The sequence below is a fragment of the Schistocerca serialis genome, chromosome 11 (assembly GCF_023864345.2).
Source record: "Schistocerca serialis cubense isolate TAMUIC-IGC-003099 chromosome 11, iqSchSeri2.2, whole genome shotgun sequence".
NCBI classification, from domain to species: domain Eukaryota; kingdom Metazoa; phylum Arthropoda; class Insecta; order Orthoptera; family Acrididae; genus Schistocerca; species Schistocerca serialis.
Window position 1 is genome coordinate 104,233,284 of NC_064648.1, and position 25,572 is coordinate 104,258,855.

The following is a 25,572-nucleotide window of genomic DNA, read 5'->3' on the forward strand; positions in this document are numbered from 1 at the left end:
ATTCGTTTTTTCCCAGTTTGTCGCGTGACGGGAATTTTGCTGCTGTTTCAGTTCTCAGTCGTAGTGGTGACTGTTTTGCGTTTTTTTCTCTGTTTTTCTCCTTATTTTCATTTCACTTATTGTTGAGTACTCTCAAGTCTCGTCACGTGTCTGTGCTCGCCACTCTTTGAACTTTTGTCGGTGTGGAATTTCACGCCGGTGTCCCGCATTATGGTTTGTTTTAAGGTCGATATGAGTGACGGCGGGTGTGGGGGCGGCACTGTGGCCAGGCCTCAGGTTCCTTGACCCCTGCCCTCCTTGCCGCCAGCTGCCTACCGCGCTCATTGCCCGACCGCTTGCTTTTAACAACGGATTTGTTACTTTCCTTTGTTTTCTATACTTTGTTAGAGGGACCTCCCAGGCCTTATTTACTTTTCACGCGGGTTTGCGCTTTGTTCTTTTGAGCGAAGCTCTTCTTCCTCGTTTTTTTTCCCCCCACATTTGGTCGATAGATTTTTTTTTTACCGCCGATCTATGGACGAACTTTTCCGTTTATTTTTTTCCTTATTTTTTCCTCCTTTTCAAAGTTGTTAAGTCTTGCCCTCCCCTTCGCTGGACGTGCCGTCCCTCCGTCATCCGACGGGGACCCTTTCCGGATCCATCCGGCGCATACCATCTGCGACCAGCGCGAAGGAGCACCTGTTACGCCCCCTCTTCGTTCATCGTACTGCACGACCAACAGCATCGTTTTATAGCTGAGAAGCTCGCCGGCGAAGGCGTATTGTGGAGAGCGAAAAGGCCGGGCTATAAGGGGAGTTGGGAGGCCCGAAACAAAAAAAAAAAAAAAAAAAAAAAGAAAAAAAAAAAAAAAAAAAAAAAACGTGCTGTTGGCTCCCTTTCATTTACTTTTTTTTTTTATACCGCCCTCTTTCCATACCACCGTTCTGTTGTGACAAAGATTCTTGCTTAAGCATTTTAATCTATTGTAATGACCATAAGGTGCGAAATTGCAGTAAATATCTCAGTTTGAGGGAGAATGTGCTAACCAAGTTCGCCAGGAAGTCTTTGAAAACGACAAAACAGTACGAATCGGCAGATGTGTTCTGAAATACGTCAGCGCCTGTTGTTGTGTAGCGGTGTACAATTCCTACTTCGATATGTAATTATAAATTTATTCCTTAGTCGACTCGTCTCGTCTCGTCATCTCCTGCAGACGTTTCTTGTGCTTGCGCTGTTATATGGGCCACGACCCGAGCGGCAGCGAGCGGCAGTCGAGCAAAGTCGGGACAAGTCGGGACGGGGACAGGGACAGGGATAGGAAAGGTGCGAATGCACTGCAAATTACGCAAACACCTCGTCTGAGGCGAGGCGAGGCGAGGCGAGGCGAGGAAGCTCACATTGCCAGCAGTGGCGCCCTCCAACAAGACTCTGCCACACCCCGCACAGGCCTTACGCCGGTCGGCCGCGCGCCAGCCCTCCTGCGCTGGACACCAGGGACAAGATGCGTCTTCCGCGAGTGTCGAAGGCTGCACGCGCCAAGCGGATGACAGGAGGTGCAACGAGAAGCTGCGCGTCTCACACACACGGCGGCGCGCGCTAATTCGGCTGTCGCTCTGCTGGCACGTCGGATTGCGGAAGGAAGTGCTTACAATTACAATTCTGTTCGTGTTTTATGTTGTAAAGTTGTTAGCTTGTAACGATGTAATGTTAATAAATAAATTTATAAATCTCCAAAAAAAAAAATACACGACGCGCGTACTTCCGGCTCATAAGTTTTGGATCTCAGGATTGCGTTCGCGCTAGCGTGACGAATTGTCAGTAAAAAAAAATGCGGCTGCTTTCGACCGAAAAGTATGATTTTGTGTGTGTTGGGATAAGAACCGAATGCGAATTCTGCCATGCGCCTACATTACATGGGCGCCAACGGCCATACCATGTTGAATACACCGGTTCTCGTCCGATCACCGAAGTTAAGCAACATCGGGCGTGGTTAGTACTTGGATGGGTGACCACCTGGGAACATTACGTGCTGTTGGCTCCCTTTCATTTACTTTTTTTTTTTATACCGCCCTCTTTCCATACCACCGTTCTGTTGTGACAAAGATTCTTGCTTAAGCATTTTAATCTATTGTAATGACCATAAGGTGCGAAATTGCAGTAAATATCTCAGTTTGAGGGAGAATGTGCTAACCAAGTTCGCCAGGAAGTCTTTGAAAACGACAAAACAGTACGAATCGGCAGATGTGTTCTGAAATACGTCAGCGCCTGTTGTTGTGTAGCGGTGTACAATTCCTACTTCGATATGTAATTATAAATTTATTCCTTAGTCGACTCGTCTCGTCTCGTCATCTCCTGCAGACGTTTCTTGTGCTTGCGCTGTTATATGGGCCACGACCCGAGCGGCAGCGAGCGGCAGTCGAGCAAAGTCGGGACAAGTCGGGACGGGGACAGGGACAGGGATAGGAAAGGTGCGAATGCACTGCAAATTACGCAAACACCTCGTCTGAGGCGAGGCGAGGCGAGGCGAGGCGAGGAAGCTCACATTGCCAGCAGTGGCGCCCTCCAACAAGACTCTGCCACACCCCGCACAGGCCTTACGCCGGTCGGCCGCGCGCCAGCCCTCCTGCGCTGGACACCAGGGACAAGATGCGTCTTCCGCGAGTGTCGAAGGCTGCACGCGCCAAGCGGATGACAGGAGGTGCAACGAGAAGCTGCGCGTCTCACACACACGGCGGCGCGCGCTAATTCGGCTGTCGCTCTGCTGGCACGTCGGATTGCGGAAGGAAGTGCTTACAATTACAATTCTGTTCGTGTTTTATGTTGTAAAGTTGTTAGCTTGTAACGATGTAATGTTAATAAATAAATTTATAAATCTCCAAAAAAAAAAATACACGACGCGCGTACTTCCGGCTCATAAGTTTTGGATCTCAGGATTGCGTTCGCGCTAGCGTGACGAATTGTCAGTAAAAAAAAATGCGGCTGCTTTCGACCGAAAAGTATGATTTTGTGTGTGTTGGGATAAGAACCGAATGCGAATTCTGCCATGCGCCTACATTACATGGGCGCCAACGGCCATACCATGTTGAATACACCGGTTCTCGTCCGATCACCGAAGTTAAGCAACATCGGGCGTGGTTAGTACTTGGATGGGTGACCACCTGGGAACATCACGTGCTGTTGGCTCCCTTTCATTTACTTTTTTTTTTTATACCGCCCTCTTTCCATACCACCGTTCTGTTGTGACAAAGATTCTTGCTTAAGCATTTTAATCTATTGTAATGACCATAAGGTGCGAAATTGCAGTAAATATCTCAGTTTGAGGGAGAATGTGCTAACCAAGTTCGCCAGGAAGTCTTTGAAAACGACAAAACAGTACGAATCGGCAGATGTGTTCTGAAATACGTCAGCGCCTGTTGTTGTGTAGCGGTGTACAATTCCTACTTCGATATGTAATTATAAATTTATTCCTTAGTCGACTCGTCTCGTCTCGTCATCTCCTGCAGACGTTTCTTGTGCTTGCGCTGTTATATGGGCCACGACCCGAGCGGCAGCGAGCGGCAGTCGAGCAAAGTCGGGACAAGTCGGGACGGGGACAGGGACAGGGATAGGAAAGGTGCGAATGCACTGCAAATTACGCAAACACCTCGTCTGAGGCGAGGCGAGGCGAGGCGAGGCGAGGAAGCTCACATTGCCAGCAGTGGCGCCCTCCAACAAGACTCTGCCACACCCCGCACAGGCCTTACGCCGGTCGGCCGCGCGCCAGCCCTCCTGCGCTGGACACCAGGGACAAGATGCGTCTTCCGCGAGTGTCGAAGGCTGCACGCGCCAAGCGGATGACAGGAGGTGCAACGAGAAGCTGCGCGTCTCACACACACGGCGGCGCGCGCTAATTCGGCTGTCGCTCTGCTGGCACGTCGGATTGCGGAAGGAAGTGCTTACAATTACAATTCTGTTCGTGTTTTATGTTGTAAAGTTGTTAGCTTGTAACGATGTAATGTTAATAAATAAATTTATAAATCTCCAAAAAAAAAAATACACGACGCGCGTACTTCCGGCTCATAAGTTTTGGATCTCAGGATTGCGTTCGCGCTAGCGTGACGAATTGTCAGTAAAAAAAAATGCGGCTGCTTTCGACCGAAAAGTATGATTTTGTGTGTGTTGGGATAAGAACCGAATGCGAATTCTGCCATGCGCCTACATTACATGGGCGCCAACGGCCATACCATGTTGAATACACCGGTTCTCGTCCGATCACCGAAGTTAAGCAACATCGGGCGTGGTTAGTACTTGGATGGGTGACCACCTGGGAACATCACGTGCTGTTGGCTCCCTTTCATTTACTTTTTTTTTTTATACCGCCCTCTTTCCATACCACCGTTCTGTTGTGACAAAGATTCTTGCTTAAGCATTTTAATCTATTGTAATGACCATAAGGTGCGAAATTGCAGTAAATATCTCAGTTTGAGGGAGAATGTGCTAACCAAGTTCGCCAGGAAGTCTTTGAAAACGACAAAACAGTACGAATCGGCAGATGTGTTCTGAAATACGTCAGCGCCTGTTGTTGTGTAGCGGTGTACAATTCCTACTTCGATATGTAATTATAAATTTATTCCTTAGTCGACTCGTCTCGTCTCGTCATCTCCTGCAGACGTTTCTTGTGCTTGCGCTGTTATATGGGCCACGACCCGAGCGGCAGCGAGCGGCAGTCGAGCAAAGTCGGGACAAGTCGGGACGGGGACAGGGACAGGGATAGGAAAGGTGCGAATGCACTGCAAATTACGCAAACACCTCGTCTGAGGCGAGGCGAGGCGAGGCGAGGCGAGGAAGCTCACATTGCCAGCAGTGGCGCCCTCCAACAAGACTCTGCCACACCCCGCACAGGCCTTACGCCGGTCGGCCGCGCGCCAGCCCTCCTGCGCTGGACACCAGGGACAAGATGCGTCTTCCGCGAGTGTCGAAGGCTGCACGCGCCAAGCGGATGACAGGAGGTGCAACGAGAAGCTGCGCGTCTCACACACACGGCGGCGCGCGCTAATTCGGCTGTCGCTCTGCTGGCACGTCGGATTGCGGAAGGAAGTGCTTACAATTACAATTCTGTTCGTGTTTTATGTTGTAAAGTTGTTAGCTTGTAACGATGTAATGTTAATAAATAAATTTATAAATCTCCAAAAAAAAAAAATACACGACGCGCGTACTTCCGGCTCATAAGTTTTGGATCTCAGGATTGCGTTCGCGCTAGCGTGACGAATTGTCAGTAAAAAAAAATGCGGCTGCTTTCGACCGAAAAGTATGATTTTGTGTGTGTTGGGATAAGAACCGAATGCGAATTCTGCCATGCGCCTACATTACATGGGCGCCAACGGCCATACCATGTTGAATACACCGGTTCTCGTCCGATCACCGAAGTTAAGCAACATCGGGCGTGGTTAGTACTTGGATGGGTGACCACCTGGGAACATCACGTGCTGTTGGCTCCCTTTCATTTACTTTTTTTTTTTATACCGCCCTCTTTCCATACCACCGTTCTGTTGTGACAAAGATTCTTGCTTAAGCATTTTAATCTATTGTAATGACCATAAGGTGCGAAATTGCAGTAAATATCTCAGTTTGAGGGAGAATGTGCTAACCAAGTTCGCCAGGAAGTCTTTGAAAACGACAAAACAGTACGAATCGGCAGATGTGTTCTGAAATACGTCAGCGCCTGTTGTTGTGTAGCGGTGTACAATTCCTACTTCGATATGTAATTATAAATTTATTCCTTAGTCGACTCGTCTCGTCTCGTCATCTCCTGCAGACGTTTCTTGTGCTTGCGCTGTTATATGGGCCACGACCCGAGCGGCAGCGAGCGGCAGTCGAGCAAAGTCGGGACAAGTCGGGACGGGGACAGGGACAGGGATAGGAAAGGTGCGAATGCACTGCAAATTACGCAAACACCTCGTCTGAGGCGAGGCGAGGCGAGGCGAGGCGAGGAAGCTCACATTGCCAGCAGTGGCGCCCTCCAACAAGACTCTGCCACACCCCGCACAGGCCTTACGCCGGTCGGCCGCGCGCCAGCCCTCCTGCGCTGGACACCAGGGACAAGATGCGTCTTCCGCGAGTGTCGAAGGCTGCACGCGCCAAGCGGATGACAGGAGGTGCAACGAGAAGCTGCGCGTCTCACACACACGGCGGCGCGCGCTAATTCGGCTGTCGCTCTGCTGGCACGTCGGATTGCGGAAGGAAGTGCTTACAATTACAATTCTGTTCGTGTTTTATGTTGTAAAGTTGTTAGCTTGTAACGATGTAATGTTAATAAATAAATTTATAAATCTCCAAAAAAAAAAAATACACGACGCGCGTACTTCCGGCTCATAAGTTTTGGATCTCAGGATTGCGTTCGCGCTAGCGTGACGAATTGTCAGTAAAAAAAAATGCGGCTGCTTTCGACCGAAAAGTATGATTTTGTGTGTGTTGGGATAAGAACCGAATGCGAATTCTGCCATGCGCCTACATTACATGGGCGCCAACGGCCATACCATGTTGAATACACCGGTTCTCGTCCGATCACCGAAGTTAAGCAACATCGGGCGTGGTTAGTACTTGGATGGGTGACCACCTGGGAACATCACGTGCTGTTGGCTCCCTTTCATTTACTTTTTTTTTTTATACCGCCCTCTTTCCATACCACCGTTCTGTTGTGACAAAGATTCTTGCTTAAGCATTTTAATCTATTGTAATGACCATAAGGTGCGAAATTGCAGTAAATATCTCAGTTTGAGGGAGAATGTGCTAACCAAGTTCGCCAGGAAGTCTTTGAAAACGACAAAACAGTACGAATCGGCAGATGTGTTCTGAAATACGTCAGCGCCTGTTGTTGTGTAGCGGTGTACAATTCCTACTTCGATATGTAATTATAAATTTATTCCTTAGTCGACTCGTCTCGTCTCGTCATCTCCTGCAGACGTTTCTTGTGCTTGCGCTGTTATATGGGCCACGACCCGAGCGGCAGCGAGCGGCAGTCGAGCAAAGTCGGGACAAGTCGGGACGGGGACAGGGACAGGGATAGGAAAGGTGCGAATGCACTGCAAATTACGCAAACACCTCGTCTGAGGCGAGGCGAGGCGAGGCGAGGCGAGGAAGCTCACATTGCCAGCAGTGGCGCCCTCCAACAAGACTCTGCCACACCCCGCACAGGCCTTACGCCGGTCGGCCGCGCGCCAGCCCTCCTGCGCTGGACACCAGGGACAAGATGCGTCTTCCGCGAGTGTCGAAGGCTGCACGCGCCAAGCGGATGACAGGAGGTGCAACGAGAAGCTGCGCGTCTCACACACACGGCGGCGCGCGCTAATTCGGCTGTCGCTCTGCTGGCACGTCGGATTGCGGAAGGAAGTGCTTACAATTACAATTCTGTTCGTGTTTTATGTTGTAAAGTTGTTAGCTTGTAACGATGTAATGTTAATAAATAAATTTATAAATCTCCAAAAAAAAAATACACGACGCGCGTACTTCCGGCTCATAAGTTTTGGGTCTCAGGATTGCGTTCGCGCTAGCGTGACGAATTGTCAGTAAAAAAAAATGCGGCTGCTTTCGACCGAAAAGTATGATTTTGTGTGTGTTGGGATAAGAACCGAATGCGAATTCTGCCATGCGCCTACATTACATGGGCGCCAACGGCCATACCATGTTGAATACACCGGTTCTCGTCCGATCACCGAAGTTAAGCAACATCGGGCGTGGTTAGTACTTGGATGGGTGACCACCTGGGAACATTACGTGCTGTTGGCTCCCTTTCATTTACTTTTTTTTTTTATACCGCCCTCTTTCCATACCACCGTTCTGTTGTGACAAAGATTCTTGCTTAAGCATTTTAATCTATTGTAATGACCATAAGGTGCGAAATTGCAGTAAATATCTCAGTTTGAGGGAGAATGTGCTAACCAAGTTCGCCAGGAAGTCTTTGAAAACGACAAAACAGTACGAATCGGCAGATGTGTTCTGAAATACGTCAGCGCCTGTTGTTGTGTAGCGGTGTACAATTCCTACTTCGATATGTAATTATAAATTTATTCCTTAGTCGACTCGTCTCGTCTCGTCATCTCCTGCAGACGTTTCTTGTGCTTGCGCTGTTATATGGGCCACGACCCGAGCGGCAGCGAGCGGCAGTCGAGCAAAGTCGGGACAAGTCGGGACGGGGACAGGGACAGGGATAGGAAAGGTGCGAATGCACTGCAAATTACGCAAACACCTCGTCTGAGGCGAGGCGAGGCGAGGCGAGGCGAGGAAGCTCACATTGCCAGCAGTGGCGCCCTCCAACAAGACTCTGCCACACCCCGCACAGGCCTTACGCCGGTCGGCCGCGCGCCAGCCCTCCTGCGCTGGACACCAGGGACAAGATGCGTCTTCCGCGAGTGTCGAAGGCTGCACGCGCCAAGCGGATGACAGGAGGTGCAACGAGAAGCTGCGCGTCTCACACACACGGCGGCGCGCGCTAATTCGGCTGTCGCTCTGCTGGCACGTCGGATTGCGGAAGGAAGTGCTTACAATTACAATTCTGTTCGTGTTTTATGTTGTAAAGTTGTTAGCTTGTAACGATGTAATGTTAATAAATAAATTTATAAATCTCCAAAAAAAAAAATACACGACGCGCGTACTTCCGGCTCATAAGTTTTGGATCTCAGGATTGCGTTCGCGCTAGCGTGACGAATTGTCAGTAAAAAAAAATGCGGCTGCTTTCGACCGAAAAGTATGATTTTGTGTGTGTTGGGATAAGAACCGAATGCGAATTCTGCCATGCGCCTACATTACATGGGCGCCAACGGCCATACCATGTTGAATACACCGGTTCTCGTCCGATCACCGAAGTTAAGCAACATCGGGCGTGGTTAGTACTTGGATGGGTGACCACCTGGGAACATCACGTGCTGTTGGCTCCCTTTCATTTACTTTTTTTTTTTATACCGCCCTCTTTCCATACCACCGTTCTGTTGTGACAAAGATTCTTGCTTAAGCATTTTAATCTATTGTAATGACCATAAGGTGCGAAATTGCAGTAAATATCTCAGTTTGAGGGAGAATGTGCTAACCAAGTTCGCCAGGAAGTCTTTGAAAACGACAAAACAGTACGAATCGGCAGATGTGTTCTGAAATACGTCAGCGCCTGTTGTTGTGTAGCGGTGTACAATTCCTACTTCGATATGTAATTATAAATTTATTCCTTAGTCGACTCGTCTCGTCTCGTCATCTCCTGCAGACGTTTCTTGTGCTTGCGCTGTTATATGGGCCACGACCCGAGCGGCAGCGAGCGGCAGTCGAGCAAAGTCGGGACAAGTCGGGACGGGGACAGGGACAGGGATAGGAAAGGTGCGAATGCACTGCAAATTACGCAAACACCTCGTCTGAGGCGAGGCGAGGCGAGGCGAGGCGAGGAAGCTCACATTGCCAGCAGTGGCGCCCTCCAACAAGACTCTGCCACACCCCGCACAGGCCTTACGCCGGTCGGCCGCGCGCCAGCCCGGACGTGTGTTCGGCTCGTGCCTGCTGCCACCTTCGTGTGCTGCAGGCGGTGTCTTCGTCGCGTGTTTGGTGCTGCGCCTCGCAGCGTTCTCTCTTCTCTACTAGTTCCTGTAAGTTTATTGACGCTTTATTATGAATCGTGCTAACTCCGTACAGTGTGTTTTTGATAGGAACGCGGCTAGACCGTCTCCTTTTGATGTTCACGAATGGATATTTTCCGAATTGCGTATTCCCGAATCTGATTTGGTCGGCATTCAGCTCGATTTTATTCAAAACTCTGTCTTTTTGAAACTTCCGAACGCGGATTGTGTCGATAAGCTAGTTACTGAAAGTGGTGGCGTTAAGAAATTTAAGCACGTGGACGGTACTTTGTCTGATGTTTTGATACTGCCGGCAGGCTTCGGCGTTCGAAATGTGAAGGTTTATAATGTTCCCTTTGAGTGCCCCAATGAGGCCATTGCTCGTACACTTGGCGAATTTGGCACCGTTCTAAGTGTGGAGAATGATGTGTGGCCTGCAGGTTTTAGGTACCGGGTTTTGAGTGGTGTTCGGACAGTACGTGTAGATTTAAAGAAACATATACCCTCGTATCTGATCATTGCTGGCACGCGAGCTTTCCTTAGCTATAGTGGGCAGCCGCAGACGTGCTCAGTGTGTGGCAAAACAGATCATTTGCGACAAACCTGCACTTTACGCAGGCCGGCACAGCTGCCGCGCGAAGCTGTTGACAACACTACGTATGCAGGCGCGTTGGTTGGACCCCCCTCAGTCGCCCCGACCGACCGACAGGCTTCTGCCGCTCCTGCGGCTGTGGCTGCTGTGTCCGATACTGTGACTCCGCCGACAGTAGTCGTGCCCCCGGTTGTGTCGGAACAAAGTTTACCTGCCGAACTCACCCCTCGCGAAGTCAGTATTGCTGATTTGCCAGCCGTAAGTGTTCCGGACGTGCCTGTTGGGGAGTCTTCTGAAATGTTGGTCGAGTCTCCCCGGCCGATTTCCGTCCCCGCCCCACCGACAGACAAGCGGAAATTGCAGTCACAACCGGGCCTGTCCACTTCTGGCGAGGCGGATGCTAGCAGCGCAGAAAGTGAGGTGTCCCAAGTTTCCACCCAGTCCGCCCCTGCCGATCCCAAACCAAAGCGTAGGCGGTCTAAGAAACGTTCGAAACCGGCGCCCACTGATGGCGACGGCGTTTCCTTTGAACAGGCCGTTGAGGGACTAACGGATTCCTTGGTCCAAGAGCGTCGCGACGCACCTTTCGTGCACGGTCCACCTGTGTCGGTGCCCGCCACCCCCGCTTCCCGGGCCGTCCCGGATGCCCCACCTGTTCCTTCGGACACCATGCAGTGGTCTGAAGATGTGGAGGAGGATACTTTTTTCTAGTCTTGCTTAAGTTCAAGAGTCCACCCTGACGCGTGCCTTCCACCAGTTACGCGTCCTGACACTTAATGTCAATAGAATCCGCAGTGCCCGTAAAATTGACGCCCTTTTATACTTTTTGCAATCTGCTTGTTGTGATGTGATTTTCCTTCAAGAACTTACAGCTGACGTTGTCCCGCATCTTACTGCGTTTAATGTTATTCTTAATATTGATCCGGAAGTAGGCTTTGGTACGGCGATTTTAATCACGCCCGGTTTAGAGTATAACAACATAGCAATTTTACCGGATGGACGAGGGTTGGCGTGTGTCATCTGCGACATATTTTTTGTTAACGTGTATGCCCCCTCTGGAACTGACAATAAACGTCTGAGGAATACCTTTTTCGCTCATGATGTATGTCAGCTTTTCCATCGAAACCACCGTCGGATCATCTTCGGTGGCGATTTTAATTGTGATTTGCGAGATGCCGACCAGGAGCCGACGGCGAATAAGTGTCTTGCACTGCAAAATTTAGTTGACATTTACAAATTTAAGGACACGTGGCTTCGTTTTAGTCCGACTGCTGCAGGTTTTACTTATTTTTATCCTACTGGGCATAGCAGATTGGACAGAATTTATATCTCGCCGGATCTTACTGCTTCCATCTTGCAGGCAGAAGTTGCTCCCGTCGCTTTTTCGGATCATTGTGGTTATTTGTGTGCTTTTAATGTCCCGTACGTTCGCCCGGAACGTACGCGCTCCTATTGGAAATTCAATGTTAGTGTTTTGGATGACGTCAGTCTTGTCGAACAGGTGCATTTGTTGTGGCGCCAACTTCTTCAGCGCCGCCCGCAGGCGAGTTCTACTGTCGATTGGTGGCTCCGTCACGCTAAACCGGCCATTCGTAGTTTGCTCATCAATTATTGTCGTGACAAGTCCCATTGGGACATGATGACGGTCGATTTTTATCGCGATTGTTTACGGGATTTAATTACTCGGGTTACCGACCGCCCTGAGCTACTTCCCACGTTACGGAAGATTAAAGCGAAGATTTTAAACCATCTGTATCGCAAGGCACAGGGCTCTGTAGTCCGTAGCAGGCCTTTCGATCCTACGTTGAAGGAACCACTTTCCTTGTATCATTTACGACGAGCCCGTCTGCGGCGTGAAAAACTTTTATTTACGGACTGGATTACGCGTGACGGCCTAAAGACTTCCGATCGACGGGTGATTCGGGACGAAATTTACGATCACTATTCTCGTCTCTTTCAATTTCACCCTTTGCATGACGCCTCCTTGCAGACATTTTTACGTGATCTGCCTTTCATTTTAACGCCTCAGGATAGACTTCTTTTAAATGAGCGTTTTACAGCTGATGATGTTTCTGCCGCTATTAAGGCTAGCCCGAAGGGAAAAGCCCCTGGCAATGACGGAATTCCTGTCGAATTTTATGTTAAATTTTCCGGCCTTTTAACTGATATTTTCGTTGCCATGGTCAATGAAATCCATAACGGCCTCGATGTGCCGGACGAATTTTTAGAGGGGCTCATCGTCCTCATCCCGAAAACAACTGGCACCCCACGTGCGGTGACTTTACGGCCGATTACTTTATTAAACGCCGATTATAAAATCGTCGCGCGCTGCTTTTCACACCGTCTGCGGCCGGCGTTGAAGTCCGTCATTAGCCCATCTCAATCGTGTGCCGTACCTGGACGGAATATTTATGATGCTGTCCTCGCGTATCGTGAATGTATCGCTTATGCCGCATCCAGCCGTGGCGGCCGAGCTGCGATACTCTCCATTGATTTTCACAACGCGTTCGACAGAATCAGTCACGAGTACTTGCGGCGGGTTATGTCTAAGTTCGGGTTTGGTTTACAATTCACGAATGTGATATCCAACCTTTTGAAATCGGCTACTTCCCGAATCCTTTTTCATGGTCAGGCCAGTGATGTCCTCAGGCTGAACAGGTCCGTCCGCCAAGGGTGCCCACTTTCCATGGGCTTATTCGTCTTAGCCTTGGATCCTCTACTCCGCAAAATAACGGCTGTTTGCCACGGTGTACCGTTTGGTGCGGGTTCGCTTGTCTGTCGGGCGTATGCTGATGATTTGGGGGTTTTTATCCAACGCCCCGACGATATTGATGCGCTCCGTCTCCTCCTTCAACAGTTTGAAACGGCATCGGGTGCGGTTGTCAACCCCCGTAAGTCCATCTTACTGCCGCTTACTGTGACCATGAGAGATGTCCGTCGTGATTGGTATACCGTACAGTTGCGACATAAGATTCTCGGGATCCAGATGACTCCAAATGTACAACGAATGACGGTGTTAAATTGGCGCGCGGTGTTATATTCTGTTCGGGCGGCGACTCAGGCTGCCGCCAAACGAAATTTATCATTGCTGGAGAGGGTTTCGGTTGTTAATACCCAGATGTTGGCCAAGGCCTGGTACTTGGCTCAAGTTTTGCCGGTGCCGAAGGAGATCGAACGGGCTATCAAGCATGCTGTCTCTTGGCTGGTCTGGCGAGGCGAAATCTTTAAAGTCGCCTACAATATTTGTGTGCTCCCGCCGGACAGAGGCGGCCTAGGTATGGTCGATTTTCCTTCCAAGTGTGCTGCTCTTTTGCTCCACCGGACCAACTGTGTGATCGCCACTGCTGGGCAGTGCCCCACGTCTGCACTCTTCGACCTTTACCGCCCAGCTTCTCTCCGCGCGCCTGTCTCTGTCCAGGCTATCCCGTATCAATTGAATTTCGTTCGCCAGTATTTCCTCCACACAAGCTATCTGATAGGTGACGACCGACGCCGGGGTAACGTCCGCGCGATCGCAGAGGCCCTCCGTGGAACTCCGCCGACTAACAAATGGGAGTTGCGGCTGCCGCAATACGATTGGCGGACGGTGTGGTCCAATATCTCCAGTCCATTGTTGACATCCGATGTTCGGGACACCTGGTATAAAGTTGTGAATCGCACCGTTGCCACGAATGCGAAACTCCACGCGATCAATCTCCTCCCGAGTGGCCTCTGTGGGCGGTGCGCGGCTGAAGACACGATCGAACACCGATTTGTGTGCCCCCAATTTCAAGAGGTGTGGGATGCCACCTGTGCGATGTTGGCGTTGATTAATAGGACTACCCCGCGTGCCGTGCAGCCCTTGTATATCTTGGTTCCCGACTGGCGGCCGTATCCTGCCACCAAGAGAAACGCTACCGTGTGGATTGCCGCACATGCCGCACATGCGATTTTCTCTCTCCGACTCACGGATCGCTTGCAGTTCTTGACATATCTTTGGGACTATTATGGACGGGAGAAACAGAATCCGAAGTGTGTTTCCCATTATGCCCGATTTTTAGATGTCGCTTTACGGACCGCCTTTACCACTTTAAATATTTCTCTCCTGCCATGATTATGTACTTCCATTTCCACTGTACCTTTTGGCGGGACATGCGGAATGATGTATATGTATCTATTTTCTTGATGTCTGACAGTCAATTTGTCTCACCGGCTCGACTTTCCTCCCGCCATTGTGAACGGTTGTTCTTAGGATTCTCCCTATTAGTCTTCTCTCCTGGATTTGACGTTTGTTCCCTATTGCTGACACTTACTTCATTTTTGTGACTATTTCTGGACCGTCGTTGACTTGTCCCTGAACTTTGGAACGGTGCTTCCAGATATTTTGTGTTTGTAATGGTTGCCTTCTGGGCACGGAAACCAAGCTTATCAAGCTTCTCGAGACGACGAAATATGTTTGTTGCTGCCGGAATTGCGTCGACTTTGCCATTCCCGTGCGCCAGACATATTTGGCAATGTTTAGTGTGGTTGTTTTTTGAGAGTCCCATTCTTTGCTTTTCTCTGGCGGCGGTGGGCTACCGCTGCCGACTTGTGGTCATTGTCCTCCGAGCATGGTTTTTATTTGTGTTTTGCGTCTTCGTGACTCCTTCCTTACATTCCGTTATTCCACGTTTCTCGGGTTGGGAGGGCGCCGGAGACACTGTGGCCAGGCCTCGGATTGCGACCCCTGCCTGCTTTGCCTCCGTAGCCACCCTGGCCTGAACTTCCAAGCAAGTAAAAATAAAAAAAAAAAATAAAAAAAAAAATAACAAAAAAAAAAAACAAAAAAAAAATATATATATATATATATATATATATATATATATATATATATAATAATGCTCTGTCACACATTATTAAAGGGCGTACTACACACCACTCTTTCCGTTATTCCACGTTTCTCGGGTTGGGAGGGCGCCGGAGGCATTGTGAAAAAAAAAAGAAAAAAAAAAAAGTTCTCGTCCGATCACCGAAGTTAAGCAACATCGGGCGTGGTTAGTACTTGGATGGGTGACCACCTGGGAACATCACGTGCTGTTGGCTCCCTTTCATTTACTTTTTTTTTTTATACCGCCCTCTTTCCATACCACCGTTCTGTTGTGACAAAGATTCTTGCTTAAGCATTTTAATCTATTGTAATGACCATAAGGTGCGAAATTGCAGTAAATATCTCAGTTTGAGGGAGAATGTGCTAACCAAGTTCGCCAGGAAGTCTTTGAAAACGACAAAACAGTACGAATCGGCAGATGTGTTCTGAAATACGTCAGCGCCTGTTGTTGTGTAGCGGTGTACAATTCCTACTTCGATATGTAATTATAAATTTATTCCTTAGTCGACTCGTCTCGTCTCGTCATCTCCTGCAGACGTTTCTTGTGCTTGCGCTGTTATATGGGCCACGACCCGAGCGGCAGCGAGCGGCAGTCGAGCAAAGTCGGGACAAGTCGGGACGGGGACAGGGACAGGGATAGGAAAGGTGCGAATGCACTGCAAATTACGCAAACACCTCGTCTGAGGCGAGGCGAGGCGAGGCGAGGCGAGGAAGCTCACATTGCCAGCAGTGGCGCCCTCCAACAAGACTCTGCCACACCCCGCACAGGCCTTACGCCGGTCGGCCGCGCGCCAGCCCTCCTGCGCTGGACACCAGGGACAAGATGCGTCTTCCGCGAGTGTCGAAGGCTGCACGCGCCAAGCGGATGACAGGAGGTGCAACGAGAAGCTGCGCGTCTCACACACACGGCGGCGCGCGCTAATTCGGCTGTCGCTCTGCTGGCACGTCGGATTGCGGAAGGAAGTGCTTACAATTACAATTCTGTTCGTGTTTTATGTTGTAAAGTTGTTAGCTTGTAACGATGTAATGTTAATAAATAAATTTATAAATCTCCAAAAAAAAAAATACACGACGCGCGTACTTCCGGCTCATAAGTTTTGGGTCTCAGGATTGCGTTCGCGCTAGCGTGACGAATTGTCAGTAAAAAAAAATGCGGCTGCTTTCGACCGAAAAGTATGATTTTGTGTGTGTTGGGATAAGAACCGAATGCGAATTCTGCCATGCGCCTACATTACATGGGCGCCAACGGCCATACCATGTTGAATACACCGGTTCTCGTCCGATCACCGAAGTTAAGCAACATCGGGCGTGGTTAGTACTTGGATGGGTGACCACCTGGGAACATTACGTGCTGTTGGCTCCCTTTCATTTACTTTTTTTTTTTATACCGCCCTCTTTCCATACCACCGTTCTGTTGTGACAAAGATTCTTGCTTAAGCATTTTAATCTATTGTAATGACCATAAGGTGCGAAATTGCAGTAAATATCTCAGTTTGAGGGAGAATGTGCTAACCAAGTTCGCCAGGAAGTCTTTGAAAACGACAAAACAGTACGAATCGGCAGATGTGTTCTGAAATACGTCAGCGCCTGTTGTTGTGTAGCGGTGTACAATTCCTACTTCGATATGTAATTATAAATTTATTCCTTAGTCGACTCGTCTCGTCTCGTCATCTCCTGCAGACGTTTCTTGTGCTTGCGCTGTTATATGGGCCACGACCCGAGCGGCAGCGAGCGGCAGTCGAGCAAAGTCGGGACAAGTCGGGACGGGGACAGGGACAGGGATAGGAAAGGTGCGAATGCACTGCAAATTACGCAAACACCTCGTCTGAGGCGAGGCGAGGCGAGGCGAGGCGAGGAAGCTCACATTGCCAGCAGTGGCGCCCTCCAACAAGACTCTGCCACACCCCGCACAGGCCTTACGCCGGTCGGCCGCGCGCCAGCCCTCCTGCGCTGGACACCAGGGACAAGATGCGTCTTCCGCGAGTGTCGAAGGCTGCACGCGCCAAGCGGATGACAGGAGGTGCAACGAGAAGCTGCGCGTCTCACACACACGGCGGCGCGCGCTAATTCGGCTGTCGCTCTGCTGGCACGTCGGATTGCGGAAGGAAGTGCTTACAATTACAATTCTGTTCGTGTTTTATGTTGTAAAGTTGTTAGCTTGTAACGATGTAATGTTAATAAATAAATTTATAAATCTCCAAAAAAAAAAATACACGACGCGCGTACTTCCGGCTCATAAGTTTTGGATCTCAGGATTGCGTTCGCGCTAGCGTGACGAATTGTCAGTAAAAAAAAATGCGGCTGCTTTCGACCGAAAAGTATGATTTTGTGTGTGTTGGGATAAGAACCGAATGCGAATTCTGCCATGCGCCTACATTACATGGGCGCCAACGGCCATACCATGTTGAATACACCGGTTCTCGTCCGATCACCGAAGTTAAGCAACATCGGGCGTGGTTAGTACTTGGATGGGTGACCACCTGGGAACATTACGTGCTGTTGGCTCCCTTTCATTTACTTTTTTTTTTTATACCGCCCTCTTTCCATACCACCGTTCTGTTGTGACAAAGATTCTTGCTTAAGCATTTTAATCTATTGTAATGACCATAAGGTGCGAAATTGCAGTAAATATCTCAGTTTGAGGGAGAATGTGCTAACCAAGTTCGCCAGGAAGTCTTTGAAAACGACAAAACAGTACGAATCGGCAGATGTGTTCTGAAATACGTCAGCGCCTGTTGTTGTGTAGCGGTGTACAATTCCTACTTCGATATGTAATTATAAATTTATTCCTTAGTCGACTCGTCTCGTCTCGTCATCTCCTGCAGACGTTTCTTGTGCTTGCGCTGTTATATGGGCCACGACCCGAGCGGCAGCGAGCGGCAGTCGAGCAAAGTCGGGACAAGTCGGGACGGGGACAGGGACAGGGATAGGAAAGGTGCGAATGCACTGCAAATTACGCAAACACCTCGTCTGAGGCGAGGCGAGGCGAGGCGAGGCGAGGAAGCTCACATTGCCAGCAGTGGCGCCCTCCAACAAGACTCTGCCACACCCCGCACAGGCCTTACGCCGGTCGGCCGCGCGCCAGCCCTCCTGCGCTGGACACCAGGGACAAGATGCGTCTTCCGCGAGTGTCGAAGGCTGCACGCGCCAAGCGGATGACAGGAGGTGCAACGAGAAGCTGCGCGTCTCACACACACGGCGGCGCGCGCTAATTCGGCTGTCGCTCTGCTGGCACGTCGGATTGCGGAAGGAAGTGCTTACAATTACAATTCTGTTCGTGTTTTATGTTGTAAAGTTGTTAGCTTGTAACGATGTAATGTTAATAAATAAATTTATAAATCTCCAAAAAAAAAAATACACGACGCGCGTACTTCCGGCTCATAAGTTTTGGATCTCAGGATTGCGTTCGCGCTAGCGTGACGAATTGTCAGTAAAAAAAAATGCGGCTGCTTTCGACCGAAAAGTATGATTTTGTGTGTGTTGGGATAAGAACCGAATGCGAATTCTGCCATGCGCCTACATTACATGGGCGCCAACGGCCATACCATGTTGAATACACCGGTTCTCGTCCGATCACCGAAGTTAAGCAACATCGGGCGTGGTTAGTACTTGGATGGGTGACCACCTGGGAACATCACGTGCTGTTGGCTCCCTTTCATTTACTTTTTTTTTTTATACCGCCCTCTTTCCATACCACCGTTCTGTTGTGACAAAGATTCTTGCTTAAGCATTTTAATCTATTGTAATGACCATAAGGTGCGAAATTGCAGTAAATATCTCAGTTTGAGGGAGAATGTGCTAACCAAGTTCGCCAGGAAGTCTTTGAAAACGACAAAACAGTACGAATCGGCAGATGTGTTCTGAAATACGTCAGCGCCTGTTGTTGTGTAGCGGTGTACAATTCCTACTTCGATATGTAATTATAAATTTATTCCTTAGTCGACTCGTCTCGTCTCGTCATCTCCTGCAGACGTTTCTTGTGCTTGCGCTGTTATATGGGCCACGACCCGAGCGGCAGCGAGCGGCAGTCGAGCAAAGTCGGGACAAGTCGGGACGGGGACAGGGACAGGGATAGGAAAGGTGCGAATGCACTGCAAATTACGCAAACACCTCGTCTGAGGCGAGGCGAGGCGAGGCGAGGCGAGGAAGCTCACATTGCCAGCAGTGGCGCCCTCCAACAAGACTCTGCCACACCCCGCACAGGCCTTACGCCGGTCGGCCGCGCGCCAGCCCTCCTGCGCTGGACACCAGGGACAAGATGCGTCTTCCGCGAGTGTCGAAGGCTGCACGCGCCAAGCGGATGACAGGAGGTGCAACGAGAAGCTGCGCGTCTCACACACACGGCGGCGCGCGCTAATTCGGCTGTCGCTCTGCTGGCACGTCGGATTGCGGAAGGAAGTGCTTACAATTACAATTCTGTTCGTGTTTTATGTTGTAAAGTTGTTAGCTTGTAACGATGTAATGTTAATAAATAAATTTATAAATCTCCAAAAAAAAAAATACACGACGCGCGTACTTCCGGCTCATAAGTTTTGGATCTCAGGATTGCGTTCGCGCTAGCGTGACGAATTGTCAGTAAAAAAAAATGCGGCTGCTTTCGACCGAAAAGTATGATTTTGTGTGTGTTGGGATAAGAACCGAATGCGAATTCTGCCATGCGCCTACATTACATGGGCGCCAACGGCCATACCATGTTGAATACACCGGTTCTCGTCCGATCACCGAAGTTAAGCAACATCGGGCGTGGTTAGTACTTGGATGGGTGACCACCTGGGAACATCACGTGCTGTTGGCTCCCTTTCATTTACTTTTTTTTTTTATACCGCCCTCTTTCCATACCACCGTTCTGTTGTGACAAAGATTCTTGCTTAAGCATTTTAATCTATTGTAATGACCATAAGGTGCGAAATTGCAGTAAATATCTCAGTTTGAGGGAGAATGTGCTAACCAAGTTCGCCAGGAAGTCTTTGAAAACGACAAAACAGTACGAATCGGCAGATGTGTTCTGAAATACGTCAGCGCCTGTTGTTGTGTAGCGGTGTACAATTCCTACTTCGATATGTAATTATAAATTTATTCCTTAGTCGACTCGTCTCGTCTCGTCATCTCCTGCAGACGTTTCTTGTGCTTGCGCTGTTATATGGGCCACGACCCGAGCGGCAGCGAGCGGCAGTCGAGCAAAGTCGGGACAAGTCGGGACGGGGACAGGGACAGGGATAGGAAAGGTGCGAATGCACTGCAAATTACGCAAACACCTCGTCTGAGGCGAGGCGAGGCGAGGCGAGGCGAGGAAGCTCACATTGCCAGCAGTGGCGCCCTCCAACAAGACTCTGCCACACCCCGCACAGGCCTTACGCCGGTCGGCCGCGCGCCAGCCCTCCTGCGCTGGACACCAGGGACAAGATGCGTCTTCCGCGAGTGTCGAAGGCTGCACGCGCCAAGCGGATGACAGGAGGTGCAACGAGAAGCTGCGCGTCTCACACACACGGCGGCGCGCGCTAATTCGGCTGTCGCTCTGCTGGCACGTCGGATTGCGGAAGGAAGTGCTTACAATTACAATTCTGTTCGTGTTTTATGTTGTAAAGTTGTTAGCTTGTAACGATGTAATGTTAATAAATAAATTTATAAATCTCCAAAAAAAAAAATACACGACGCGCGTACTTCCGGCTCATAAGTTTTGGATCTCAGGATTGCGTTCGCGCTAGCGTGACGAATTGTCAGTAAAAAAAAATGCGGCTGCTTTCGACCGAAAAGTATGATTTTGTGTGTGTTGGGATAAGAACCGAATGCGAATTCTGCCATGCGCCTACATTACATGGGCGCCAACGGCCATACCATGTTGAATACACCGGTTCTCGTCCGATCACCGAAGTTAAGCAACATCGGGCGTGGTTAGTACTTGGATGGGTGACCACCTGGGAACATCACGTGCTGTTGGCTCCCTTTCATTTACTTTTTTTTTTTATACCGCCCTCTTTCCATACCACCGTTCTGTTGTGACAAAGATTCTTGCTTAAGCATTTTAATCTATTGTAATGACCATAAGGTGCGAAATTGCAGTAAATATCTCAGTTTGAGGGAGAATGTGCTAACCAAGTTCGCCAGGAAGTCTTTGAAAACGACAAAACAGTACGAATCGGCAGATGTGTTCTGAAATACGTCAGCGCCTGTTGTTGTGTAGCGGTGTACAATTCCTACTTCGATATGTAATTATAAATTTATTCCTTAGTCGACTCGTCTCGTCTCGTCATCTCCTGCAGACGTTTCTTGTGCTTGCGCTGTTATATGGGCCACGACCCGAGCGGCAGCGAGCGGCAGTCGAGCAAAGTCGGGACAAGTCGGGACGGGGACAGGGACAGGGATAGGAAAGGTGCGAATGCACTGCAAATTACGCAAACACCTCGTCTGAGGCGAGGCGAGGCGAGGCGAGGCGAGGAAGCTCACATTGCCAGCAGTGGCGCCCTCCAACAAGACTCTGCCACACCCCGCACAGGCCTTACGCCGGTCGGCCGCGCGCCAGCCCTCCTGCGCTGGACACCAGGGACAAGATGCGTCTTCCGCGAGTGTCGAAGGCTGCACGCGCCAAGCGGATGACAGGAGGTGCAACGAGAAGCTGCGCGTCTCACACACACGGCGGCGCGCGCTAATTCGGCTGTCGCTCTGCTGGCACGTCGGATTGCGGAAGGAAGTGCTTACAATTACAATTCTGTTCGTGTTTTATGTTGTAAAGTTGTTAGCTTGTAACGATGTAATGTTAATAAATAAATTTATAAATCTCCAAAAAAAAAAATACACGACGCGCGTACTTCCGGCTCATAAGTTTTGGATCTCAGGATTGCGTTCGCGCTAGCGTGACGAATTGTCAGTAAAAAAAAATGCGGCTGCTTTCGACCGAAAAGTATGATTTTGTGTGTGTTGGGATAAGAACCGAATGCGAATTCTGCCATGCGCCTACATTACATGGGCGCCAACGGCCATACCATGTTGAATACACCGGTTCTCGTCCGATCACCGAAGTTAAGCAACATCGGGCGTGGTTAGTACTTGGATGGGTGACCACCTGGGAACATCACGTGCTGTTGGCTCCCTTTCATTTACTTTTTTTTTTTATACCGCCCTCTTTCCATACCACCGTTCTGTTGTGACAAAGATTCTTGCTTAAGCATTTTAATCTATTGTAATGACCATAAGGTGCGAAATTGCAGTAAATATCTCAGTTTGAGGGAGAATGTGCTAACCAAGTTCGCCAGGAAGTCTTTGAAAACGACAAAACAGTACGAATCGGCAGATGTGTTCTGAAATACGTCAGCGCCTGTTGTTGTGTAGCGGTGTACAATTCCTACTTCGATATGTAATTATAAATTTATTCCTTAGTCGACTCGTCTCGTCTCGTCATCTCCTGCAGACGTTTCTTGTGCTTGCGCTGTTATATGGGCCACGACCCGAGCGGCAGCGAGCGGCAGTCGAGCAAAGTCGGGACAAGTCGGGACGGGGACAGGGACAGGGATAGGAAAGGTGCGAATGCACTGCAAATTACGCAAACACCTCGTCTGAGGCGAGGCGAGGCGAGGCGAGGCGAGGAAGCTCACATTGCCAGCAGTGGCGCCCTCCAACAAGACTCTGCCACACCCCGCACAGGCCTTACGCCGGTCGGCCGCGCGCCAGCCCTCCTGCGCTGGACACCAGGGACAAGATGCGTCTTCCGCGAGTGTCGAAGGCTGCACGCGCCAAGCGGATGACAGGAGGTGCAACGAGAAGCTGCGCGTCTCACACACACGGCGGCGCGCGCTAATTCGGCTGTCGCTCTGCTGGCACGTCGGATTGCGGAAGGAAGTGCTTACAATTACAATTCTGTTCGTGTTTTATGTTGTAAAGTTGTTAGCTTGTAACGATGTAATGTTAATAAATAAATTTATAAATCTCCAAAAAAAAAAATACACGACGCGCGTACTTCCGGCTCATAAGTTTTGGATCTCAGGATTGCGTTCGCGCTAGCGTGACGAATTGTCAGTAAAAAAAAATGCGGCTGCTTTCGACCGAAAAGTATGATTTTGTGTGTGTTGGGATAAGAACCGAATGCGAATTCTGCCATGCGCCTACATTACATGGGCGCCAACGGCCATACCATGTTGAATACACCGGTTCTCGTCCGATCACCGAAGTTAAGCAACATCGGGCGTGGTTAGTACTTGGATGGGTGACCACCTGGGAACATCACGTGCTGTTGGCTCCCTTTCATTTACTTTTTTTTTTTATACCGCCCTCTTTCCATACCACCGTTCTGTTGTGACAAAGATTCTTGCTTAAGCATTTTAATCTATTGTAATGACCATAAGGTGCGAAATTGCAGTAAATATCTCAGTTTGAGGGAGAATGTGCTAACCAAGTTCGCCAGGAAGTCTTTGAAAACGACAAAACAGTACGAATCGGCAGATGTGTTCTGAAATACGTCAGCGCCTGTTGTTGTGTAGCGGTGTACAATTCCTACTTCGATATGTAATTATAAATTTATTCCTTAGTCGACTCGTCTCGTCTCGTCATCTCCTGCAGACGTTTCTTGTGCTTGCGCTGTTATATGGGCCACGACCCGAGCGGCAGCGAGCGGCAGTCGAGCAAAGTCGGGACAAGTCGGGACGGGGACAGGGACAGGGATAGGAAAGGTGCGAATGCACTGCAAATTACGCAAACACCTCGTCTGAGGCGAGGCGAGGCGAGGCGAGGCGAGGAAGCTCACATTGCCAGCAGTGGCGCCCTCCAACAAGACTCTGCCACACCCCGCACAGGCCTTACGCCGGTCGGCCGCGCGCCAGCCCTCCTGCGCTGGACACCAGGGACAAGATGCGTCTTCCGCGAGTGTCGAAGGCTGCACGCGCCAAGCGGATGACAGGAGGTGCAACGAGAAGCTGCGCGTCTCACACACACGGCGGCGCGCGCTAATTCGGCTGTCGCTCTGCTGGCACGTCGGATTGCGGAAGGAAGTGCTTACAATTACAATTCTGTTCGTGTTTTATGTTGTAAAGTTGTTAGCTTGTAACGATGTAATGTTAATAAATAAATTTATAAATCTCCAAAAAAAAAAATACACGACGCGCGTACTTCCGGCTCATAAGTTTTGGATCTCAGGATTGCGTTCGCGCTAGCGTGACGAATTGTCAGTAAAAAAAAATGCGGCTGCTTTCGACCGAAAAGTATGATTTTGTGTGTGTTGGGATAAGAACCGAATGCGAATTCTGCCATGCGCCTACATTACATGGGCGCCAACGGCCATACCATGTTGAATACACCGGTTCTCGTCCGATCACCGAAGTTAAGCAACATCGGGCGTGGTTAGTACTTGGATGGGTGACCACCTGGGAACATCACGTGCTGTTGGCTCCCTTTCATTTACTTTTTTTTTTTATACCGCCCTCTTTCCATACCACCGTTCTGTTGTGACAAAGATTCTTGCTTAAGCATTTTAATCTATTGTAATGACCATAAGGTGCGAAATTGCAGTAAATATCTCAGTTTGAGGGAGAATGTGCTAACCAAGTTCGCCAGGAAGTCTTTGAAAACGACAAAACAGTACGAATCGGCAGATGTGTTCTGAAATACGTCAGCGCCTGTTGTTGTGTAGCGGTGTACAATTCCTACTTCGATATGTAATTATAAATTTATTCCTTAGTCGACTCGTCTCGTCTCGTCATCTCCTGCAGACGTTTCTTGTGCTTGCGCTGTTATATGGGCCACGACCCGAGCGGCAGCGAGCGGCAGTCGAGCAAAGTCGGGACAAGTCGGGACGGGGACAGGGACAGGGATAGGAAAGGTGCGAATGCACTGCAAATTACGCAAACACCTCGTCTGAGGCGAGGCGAGGCGAGGCGAGGCGAGGAAGCTCACATTGCCAGCAGTGGCGCCCTCCAACAAGACTCTGCCACACCCCGCACAGGCCTTACGCCGGTCGGCCGCGCGCCAGCCCTCCTGCGCTGGACACCAGGGACAAGATGCGTCTTCCGCGAGTGTCGAAGGCTGCACGCGCCAAGCGGATGACAGGAGGTGCAACGAGAAGCTGCGCGTCTCACACACACGGCGGCGCGCGCTAATTCGGCTGTCGCTCTGCTGGCACGTCGGATTGCGGAAGGAAGTGCTTACAATTACAATTCTGTTCGTGTTTTATGTTGTAAAGTTGTTAGCTTGTAACGATGTAATGTTAATAAATAAATTTATAAATCTCCAAAAAAAAAAATACACGACGCGCGTACTTCCGGCTCATAAGTTTTGGATCTCAGGATTGCGTTCGCGCTAGCGTGACGAATTGTCAGTAAAAAAAAATGCGGCTGCTTTCGACCGAAAAGTATGATTTTGTGTGTGTTGGGATAAGAACCGAATGCGAATTCTGCCATGCGCCTACATTACATGGGCGCCAACGGCCATACCATGTTGAATACACCGGTTCTCGTCCGATCACCGAAGTTAAGCAACATCGGGCGTGGTTAGTACTTGGATGGGTGACCACCTGGGAACATCACGTGCTGTTGGCTCCCTTTCATTTACTTTTTTTTTTTATACCGCCCTCTTTCCATACCACCGTTCTGTTGTGACAA

General features: G+C 49.7%; 16 non-coding genes across 16 annotated transcripts; all 16 read left to right on the forward strand.

Annotated features, from left to right (window-relative positions):
• Positions 1 to 1,898: 1,898 nt before the first annotated feature.
• On the forward strand, positions 1,899 to 2,017 carry LOC126427428 (5S ribosomal RNA). The gene has a single exon (XR_007576688.1). It is a non-coding gene; the product is annotated as a 5S ribosomal RNA (ribosomal RNA).
• Positions 2,018 to 3,043: 1,026 nt separating this feature from the next.
• Positions 3,044 to 3,162, forward strand: LOC126427582 (5S ribosomal RNA). The gene has a single exon (XR_007576724.1). It is a non-coding gene; the product is annotated as a 5S ribosomal RNA (ribosomal RNA).
• Positions 3,163 to 4,188: 1,026 nt separating this feature from the next.
• On the forward strand, positions 4,189 to 4,307 carry LOC126427583 (5S ribosomal RNA). The gene has a single exon (XR_007576725.1). It is a non-coding gene; the product is annotated as a 5S ribosomal RNA (ribosomal RNA).
• Positions 4,308 to 5,334: 1,027 nt separating this feature from the next.
• LOC126427584 (5S ribosomal RNA) lies at positions 5,335 to 5,453 on the forward strand. Its single transcript, XR_007576726.1, has one exon. It is a non-coding gene; the product is annotated as a 5S ribosomal RNA (ribosomal RNA).
• A 1,027-nt stretch (positions 5,454 to 6,480) lies between these two features.
• LOC126427585 (5S ribosomal RNA) lies at positions 6,481 to 6,599 on the forward strand. Its single transcript, XR_007576727.1, has one exon. It is a non-coding gene; the product is annotated as a 5S ribosomal RNA (ribosomal RNA).
• Positions 6,600 to 7,624: 1,025 nt separating this feature from the next.
• Positions 7,625 to 7,743, forward strand: LOC126427430 (5S ribosomal RNA). The gene has a single exon (XR_007576690.1). It is a non-coding gene; the product is annotated as a 5S ribosomal RNA (ribosomal RNA).
• Positions 7,744 to 8,769: 1,026 nt separating this feature from the next.
• On the forward strand, positions 8,770 to 8,888 carry LOC126427586 (5S ribosomal RNA). The gene has a single exon (XR_007576728.1). It is a non-coding gene; the product is annotated as a 5S ribosomal RNA (ribosomal RNA).
• Positions 8,889 to 16,230: 7,342 nt separating this feature from the next.
• LOC126427431 (5S ribosomal RNA) lies at positions 16,231 to 16,349 on the forward strand. Its single transcript, XR_007576691.1, has one exon. It is a non-coding gene; the product is annotated as a 5S ribosomal RNA (ribosomal RNA).
• A 1,026-nt stretch (positions 16,350 to 17,375) lies between these two features.
• LOC126427433 (5S ribosomal RNA) lies at positions 17,376 to 17,494 on the forward strand. The gene has a single exon (XR_007576692.1). It is a non-coding gene; the product is annotated as a 5S ribosomal RNA (ribosomal RNA).
• Positions 17,495 to 18,520: 1,026 nt separating this feature from the next.
• LOC126427588 (5S ribosomal RNA) lies at positions 18,521 to 18,639 on the forward strand. Its single transcript, XR_007576729.1, has one exon. It is a non-coding gene; the product is annotated as a 5S ribosomal RNA (ribosomal RNA).
• Positions 18,640 to 19,665: 1,026 nt separating this feature from the next.
• LOC126427589 (5S ribosomal RNA) lies at positions 19,666 to 19,784 on the forward strand. The gene has a single exon (XR_007576730.1). It is a non-coding gene; the product is annotated as a 5S ribosomal RNA (ribosomal RNA).
• Positions 19,785 to 20,810: 1,026 nt separating this feature from the next.
• LOC126427591 (5S ribosomal RNA) lies at positions 20,811 to 20,929 on the forward strand. Its single transcript, XR_007576732.1, has one exon. It is a non-coding gene; the product is annotated as a 5S ribosomal RNA (ribosomal RNA).
• A 1,026-nt stretch (positions 20,930 to 21,955) lies between these two features.
• On the forward strand, positions 21,956 to 22,074 carry LOC126427592 (5S ribosomal RNA). The gene has a single exon (XR_007576733.1). It is a non-coding gene; the product is annotated as a 5S ribosomal RNA (ribosomal RNA).
• Positions 22,075 to 23,100: 1,026 nt separating this feature from the next.
• On the forward strand, positions 23,101 to 23,219 carry LOC126427593 (5S ribosomal RNA). The gene has a single exon (XR_007576735.1). It is a non-coding gene; the product is annotated as a 5S ribosomal RNA (ribosomal RNA).
• A 1,026-nt stretch (positions 23,220 to 24,245) lies between these two features.
• On the forward strand, positions 24,246 to 24,364 carry LOC126427594 (5S ribosomal RNA). The gene has a single exon (XR_007576736.1). It is a non-coding gene; the product is annotated as a 5S ribosomal RNA (ribosomal RNA).
• A 1,026-nt stretch (positions 24,365 to 25,390) lies between these two features.
• Positions 25,391 to 25,509, forward strand: LOC126427595 (5S ribosomal RNA). Its single transcript, XR_007576737.1, has one exon. It is a non-coding gene; the product is annotated as a 5S ribosomal RNA (ribosomal RNA).
• The last annotated feature ends 63 nt before the right edge of the window (positions 25,510 to 25,572 follow it).